Here is a 7,720-nt window from a genome sequence, read left to right on the forward strand (position 1 = left end):
GTGTAAACGTGTGTTTCTCTTATATATGAATTTTAGACTCACCCGTATGGAACTGGCTGGTCAGCAACACCCGGTTCTTTCCAGACTGTCAGTTCCTTCGAGACTGAAGTTCCAATTTAGTTCCATAGGCATGTTCCAAACAATTTCTCGTGTCCAACATACTTACATGATTCCTAGAAAAATATACTCCTATTTTTCTGTCTTGAAGCTTCTACTCCAAAGCTTCTGTTCTTTCAAAGGAACTTCTCTTCTCTTGTCTTCACTTACAAATTGCTGCTTATTCCTTGCAAAGAACTACTTCTCATTCTTCTTAGGAACTGCATACAAAGTCTAACAATATGTTTGTATGTTTAGACTCCATCTCTTTGTGTGTTCCCCCTTGGAAACTTTTTTTCTCTTTGTGTTCCCCCTGAGGAACTTAAGAACGATCCATACATTGTACGTTGGGAACCATCTTCAATAATGATCTAACATGTACTCAATCATCTTATGACTTTTTCATGCACATCTCAATACATATATTACTTAGATAATCATCATTTGTTCACAATCATCAAAACCTTACAACATTTGGATCCTTCACTTCTCGAATTACTTTATCACCTACGGTTGTATGACGATCCGCGACATCTTCCGTAAGCGAATCGCCGCCACAATCAGTGCATTTAGCTTGTTTGCCTAATGACCTTGATGTGTCGAATTCGGCATTGATGAAAGATTTTAACGATTCTAGATCATCCATTCTAACTTTCTTTTTTAGTTGTTCACTTTTTTGAGTATCCATTTTTGTGTCTTGATTCTCTGAGGAAAATATGGAGGTTTTAGTTTTTGGTTATGCTAATGAAGCGGCAATTTGATTTCTTGGACTTAAAGTTGTATATATAGAGTATTCCTAAAAATTTCATCTGTTAAAATGTTCAAGAAAATTTCCCCTGAAATTTTTCTGTTTTAATTCGTTGGAAGTTGTACTGTTGTAATAGTAGCTTCTCCTTAAAAAAAATTATTCTACTCCGTATATTAATCATCATCATATTCATCAATAATTTTGTTTCTAATTTTTCATTTATAATTTTGTATAGACGATTAAATTAATGCAACGCGTTTTAATTGAATAACAATATAATCTAGTCCGAGACATATACCTTAGAGAGGTTGTTATATACATCCGGGTGTATCGTACACCCATGCGTATTTGTTTTATTTTGATGATTTTTTTTTCTTTTTATCATTAAATAAAGAACAAAAACTAACCTTAATTTTACTAAAAAAAATAACCTATTGTTAGTTGGGTGTTAGTACACCCGGGTGTATATAACAAATTTTATATAGCTTGTAAGTTGGATAATCAAAGAAGAAAAAACAACTTTTCATTATATATTATTTCATTATCTTTTAAGCAAAGTGGGACAATGAGTGTACACCAAGCGTAAAATCTATAACCCTTCTAAAGCCCCAAGCACCAAGGATGTAGCAATTTTACTGTTCCTTATGAACAGGAGATTGACAGTTTTTCCCTCCCCTGCCCTTAGCACCCTTCCCTGATTCACCAGGTTGATTGGGCTATTTCGGTCTTTTTGCTTTGACATTCCATGTGCTCTCAGCGGGCTGACGCGTGGCTATTTACTCATTTTTGTCGATTTTCTTTCGTTGTCCTCTGTGCCCATTATTTCTCTTTCCTGTTTTCTCATTTTCCCCCAATCTTCTTCCTCAAACGCCAAAAATAGCATCAAATACTGTCCCTTTTCCCTTAGCCATTGAAGCGGTTACTTAAGTAAGCATTTTTTTTCCCTTTTTTTTATTGTTGTAATTATCGAATACCAATTTCTCAATCTAAGGTTCATTATGAATATAACTGTCAGTTGGGCTCCATGATTGAAGTTTTGGAGGAAGACGAGAATATCGACGACAATAACTTCAGTGATAGAAATACGGTTGAAGGATTTTTCGCAAGATAATTGTCAACCATTCATGTTCGATTTCTTTTCAAGCGCTTGAAAAGCTAACCAGAATGCTTCAAGAGGTTTGTGAGCTAATTTTTACTCAAACTCTTAAAAATCATTGTTTCTTTTGGAACTGGTTTTTAATTTGTGCGTGTTTTCGTATTTAATTGCTACTTTTTGTGCTAATTTTTGTAGTACTTTGTTTAATTCTCAATTTTTGTTAGTTTTAGGGTTTTAGATTCCAATATATGTTCTAGATCAAATTTTGAGGCCGGATTCAATCTTGGGCTTTTAAGTACAATTTTGGCTCATGTGTTTAGATGAATTTAGCTAAGTTCAATTCACATACCTTAGCAAATTTCGGGTGAAAAGAACAAGCCTGTGATTGGTGTGTCGTTAATCATGCTTGAAATTGATTTTTAGGGCGTTTTAATCAGCTACATGCTCATGGTATTCTTTTATCCAAATTCATAATATCTACATATAGGTTTGATGGATTCTGGAGATGATAGTGATATCCCAATCTGGCCTAAGAAGGCGATATCTAAGACTACTAGATAAACTAAAGAAATCCTTATCAAGCAAAGGAAGTTAAACTTGTGTCATTTTTATGTGGCTGTTCGGTGCATCCATCGCTTCTCTCCTCTCCTCTTCCATCTCTGTTTAGTCTTACATGAAGAATCTGTGATCTATATTTTGTAGGCTAATTATACCTCTTATTTCCATGATTTTATTCATGCTTTTTTGCATTGCCTTATTATTATCTGCAGGTCATTTTCTGCTAACACATCTGTTGTTGGACACAATGAATAACTGTACTCGAAAGCAGTATAGAGGGGAGGATTGTTAATATTGCATCAGAAGGCCATTGATTCACATATCATGAAGGAATCCTTTTTTATGAACTGAACGATCCATTAAGGTAAATTTAACATTATTAATTTCTTTTGGGCGAACATATGTGCATATATATAGTTAAGAGTTGTAACTTTGCATTGATTGCACTCATCCACTAATCAGTATTATGCAGTTACTCCAGATTTGCTGCATATTGTCAATCAAAACTTGCTACAATCTTGTATACCAGAGAGCTAGCAAAACAACTTAAGGTAACACATACGATGTTGATTGATTTTGTAAGAAAATGACATTATTAGCCCTCTGATCATGTACTGCTCTGCAGCTTTTAGAATACAACAACAATTATTCTGATGAAAATCCCTTTGTTGATCAGGATGATGGGGTTGATATAACTGTTAATGTAGTTCATCCTGGATGTATTTAAACAAATATATCAAGAAGCAGATTATTAGATGGTATACTTCACTTTTTATTGCAAATTGTTATATATCTAATATCTAGCCTTAGCCTACTCTTATATATGTTACAGTTTTTTTTTTTTTGGACGGAGTTATTATTTAATTGTGCATTAATTGGATGCGACAGCTCTTTACAAGCTTTTGAGACCTATTAATTATTTTTTCTTGAAAGATATTCCACAAGTAAGTGTCTTGAAACACACATGATCAAACTTTACAATGTTTAATCCTTTAGCGGTTACTCAAGTAAACATTTTTTTTTTCCTTTTTTATTGTTGTAATTATCGAATAACAATTTCTCAATCTAAAGTTCATTATAAAAATAATTGTCAGTTGGGCTCCTAAATTTGCTTTCTTTTCACCTTCTCCGGGTGATGAATTTGATTCGTTTAAGGTACTCAAATTCAACTTGATTTTGTGGGATTTTTGAGAATTGGGGTAATTAATTTTTCAATCGACTGGTAGCGACTTTAGGGTTTAGTTTTGCCGCAATAGGTAATTGCTTTTCTCTTTTCTCTTCCTTTTAAATAGCTCCTAAGCTGAAGATGTTTTTTTTTGTGATCATCGAATATCAACTTCACAATTTAGGTATTCTTGAAGAAAATCAAAAACTCCATTCGGTATGGTGTTGCAAGAGAGGGAGATTCGGGGTATGGGGTTCATCCCACTGCTAACGATGATGTCGCTGTCCAGGTTCTCCTCTTCTTCTTGATTGTTTGTTCATATTTATCAATTTGCTTTTGGATAACTCGTAATTAAGTGTTTTCATAATCTTATAATTCAACTATTCATGAGAAATGTGACAGACTGTTAAAAATTGGAAAATTACCAAACATATCAGCACAAACAATTCTGAAAATCTTAGACAATCAGGTGATTGCTTTTTTTCGTAATTTTTTTTTTGTTTTTTACACTCACCCTTCCTCATCATTTCCAAAAACTTGAAAAGGAAAATTTTCTATCAACATTACCTGATTTTGTTTATTCTTATGCTTTTTAGGTTGTTAACTGCAAGATATGGTCGTTGATTTCACAATACAAAGCATCAGCAAGGATTTCCTGGTGTTAGACCACTAATATTTCTGCACCATTGCCTTTTCCAGGTTTCCTTTCCCCCAATCACCAGGTTCTCTTTTCGAGGTAAGTTGATGCTTTCATTCTTTATTGTTTTCTTATGTGATCGATTATTTTTAAAGTGTATTATTAGTTTGATTATGTATTGATTTGATTGCATCGGTCATAGGCTTTATTGACACAACTTGATAAGAAGCCCAAGGATACCATAAAAATTACTTTCCAAAAAGAGGAAGGACACATAGGATTAACTTTGTATATTTTCTAAAAACATGAGAAAGAGAGAGAGATTAAACCATTTTTAAAGTGTAAAAATTTTTAGACCATTTTTAAAGTGTAAAAAACTTTTATATTATGATTTGTTTAATGGAAACCTAGATTACTAAGGGTGGGAGAGGGGGAGGGATGAGGAGAAGAAAGAAGGGAGAGAGAAGGAAGGAGGGAGGGGGGAGGGAAGGGGGAGAAAGAAGGGGGAGGGAGAGGGAGGGGAAAGGAGGGAAGGAGGGGGAGAGTTCAAACCATTTTTAGAGTGTAAAAAAAATATAGATTATGATTTATTTTATGGAAACCTAGATTACTAAGCGTGGGTAATAGTAATACAGACTCCCTCTAAAACTTGGATTATACAAATGAGAATAGATGCCTGGTCTAAATTGTGCATATACTATTATTATAATGTGTATGTTGGGTAAAGGTTGATTGTGTAGTTGGAAATTCCATTCATGAATAGTGTCATTTGTGGAACTTTAACCACTGAATTAGGAAGGCAATGTGGATAAGCAGTGGTCGAGTACGTTCTAAGTGATCAAGTCCGAGAGAGAGAGAGATGTCCGAACCATTTTTAATTAGAAAAATGTTCAGTTTCAGTAAATACCACTCGTCCCCATTGTTAATGAGATGCATCACGGGCATGTTATCAGTTTGTTAAATGGATGATATGATGTGATACCCTGATAGTGTTAGAACCCACGGGTCTTTTGCCCAAATCAATAGAATGACCCTTACCCACTAAATTATGTCTAGGTTGATTGTATATGGGTTGTTAATTGTGTCAGGGCACTAAATTAATAGTTCTGGTTTAGCTTTTGGATTTCTTATAATAACTGCCATTTTTTTTAGTGAAGAACTGAAGGTTACCGTTTTTTTTTTTGTTTTTCCATCTTTTTGTTCATTTGATGATGCGATTTGAACTACTTTCATACTTGAGCCTCGTTTTTGTTATCTATCAGCTCATCTTCTTTCTTAATTTTGATGTTCGATTATTGATATTATTTTTGAATTTTGTCAATTGATCGTGCAAAAAGGATGACGGAGTTAGAGACGATGGTCTACCTCTATCAAATTATTAAGTTAATTTTTTCTCTAAATCCTTCTTTTATTTTCATAATTTCGTTGTAATTTTTCAATTGCTTTGAAATTGTGTTTGTTAATTTTTCTTATGAATCTGGATTTCTCTTTGCTACATTGTTAATGTTAAATTTTGTAAGGTTTCTGTTAATCAAGCTATTTAATGACCATTTGAAGGTTTTTCTTTAATTGCTGCTTTCAAAAATTTACAGTGATTATACTGATTGTCTAAGTGTTTTAGTTGTCAATGATCTCTCTCTATTTTCATGAGTATATGGGGTGATAATAGTACTAGGCATTCAATACTCTAGCCCAAAAGATGACTTTGTCTTCAAAACTCAAGCATTGTGTTTTATATTAGTAGTTGAATAGTTTCAAATCAATTTAATGATATTGTTTACAACCATAAGAAGATAATTAGATATAAAAATTGACACTGATCTTTGAGGGAAAATAGTACTTATGTGGTTATGTCTAATTGTTAATGAAGGAAACGATGAAGATGAGATGTTCTCTGGTAAGATTGTGTGTATAAAGTGAAAATTTTGATTTTATAAACCCAAGTATGTATGGAATATATGAGTTGAAATTGTAGTAAGAGTGCATCTAAATATTAATCAACTTGAACCTCTTTTTGGGACCAATATTCGTGTCTTTCACGAAGAATTTGGATTATGATTTTGATGGTTGCTCTTCATGTGAATAAACTAAAGAATAACTTGACAAAATTAGTTAGAACCAAGTTGTTTTAATTTGAGTAAATAAGGTCTTAATTGAAAGGTTGACATCAAAATACGTATCTTGTTTAGTGAGGTGAATGGAATAAATACTATATTTTCTTGATATGTATTGGTCTCTCATTGCAGTGATTTCTGCTTCTTTTTAAAATTTGAGCCCTCATTGATGTGGTATTGTTGATTTTAAAAAGCAGGTTCACGCAAGGGAGCCCATACTCGATCTTCAAAATGTGAAATATCAGCTTGGTGGATCCTTGCTTTCTTAGGGCTTAATTGTTTGTATTTAATATGCAGAGGTAGCTTTGATTATTGTCCTTTGGAACCTAATGTATTTGTTTTTGGTCAATGTTAGTTATTGTTGTTAAATACTTATATGAAGCTTAACTTGCTATTACACTGTTACAACAGAGTTCCACTCATTTTCTGATTAAGAATAAATTTTTTCTTATAAAATACTTCGTATTGGGTTATTTTTTTGTTGAATTTTTTTTATTTTTTTTAACTCTGATTTTCTACTTGACTCCCATCCATCTTCACTATATCTGAATTAAATAAACTCATTCATATTTTCATTTTTCTAGCAAAAAAATCAGTCAAATTCAACAGCTAGGTTTTATTTGTATACTATGTCGTTAACTCTTGTCTTCTTTATTGTTGCTTAATGCATAATCATATGATAGACCATTTATACACTTAGGGATGTCAATGGGGCGAGGCGGGGTAGGGCAGGCAGGGCAGATGTTGATCTTCCCATCCCCACCCCCACCTAACATTTTCATCTCATCCACGCAGCAGGTCCAAAATTCATCCTCATCCCCGCTGCGGCGGGTATAATTCCAAAATCATCCCCGCCCCACCCCCAACTTAGATATATATCCTCACCTAATTCCCACCAAAGACCCATTTAATCCCCATCCAAGACCCACCTAATCTTCGCCTCTCAAATATACAAATAACACAATCCGACATAATTAATGTATATTACAATTTTTTAAAAAATCAATTTTAATATTACACACTTTTTTGTTTATAATATAAGTGTATTACAAAGTATTATAATTAATATTTTATTTTACATAATTATTTTATAAAATAGTATAAAAGTATACTATTTTGTTTTAAAAAATATGTAGAAGTGGGTATGAGGTGGGGGTGGAACGGGTACGAAGTGTGTACGGGGGTATAATGAAAATAACAAGCACCCCCGTCCTATCACCCATGGTTGGTATGATTATTATCCCTATCCCCGCCCCATCACCCCGCCAAATCGAGACTCATTCATGGGCGGGGATGGGGTGGGTCT

The sequence above is a fragment of the Chenopodium album genome, chromosome 9 (assembly GCF_948465745.1).
Source record: "Chenopodium album chromosome 9, dcCheAlbu1.1, whole genome shotgun sequence".
Classification (NCBI taxonomy): domain Eukaryota; kingdom Viridiplantae; phylum Streptophyta; class Magnoliopsida; order Caryophyllales; family Amaranthaceae; genus Chenopodium; species Chenopodium album.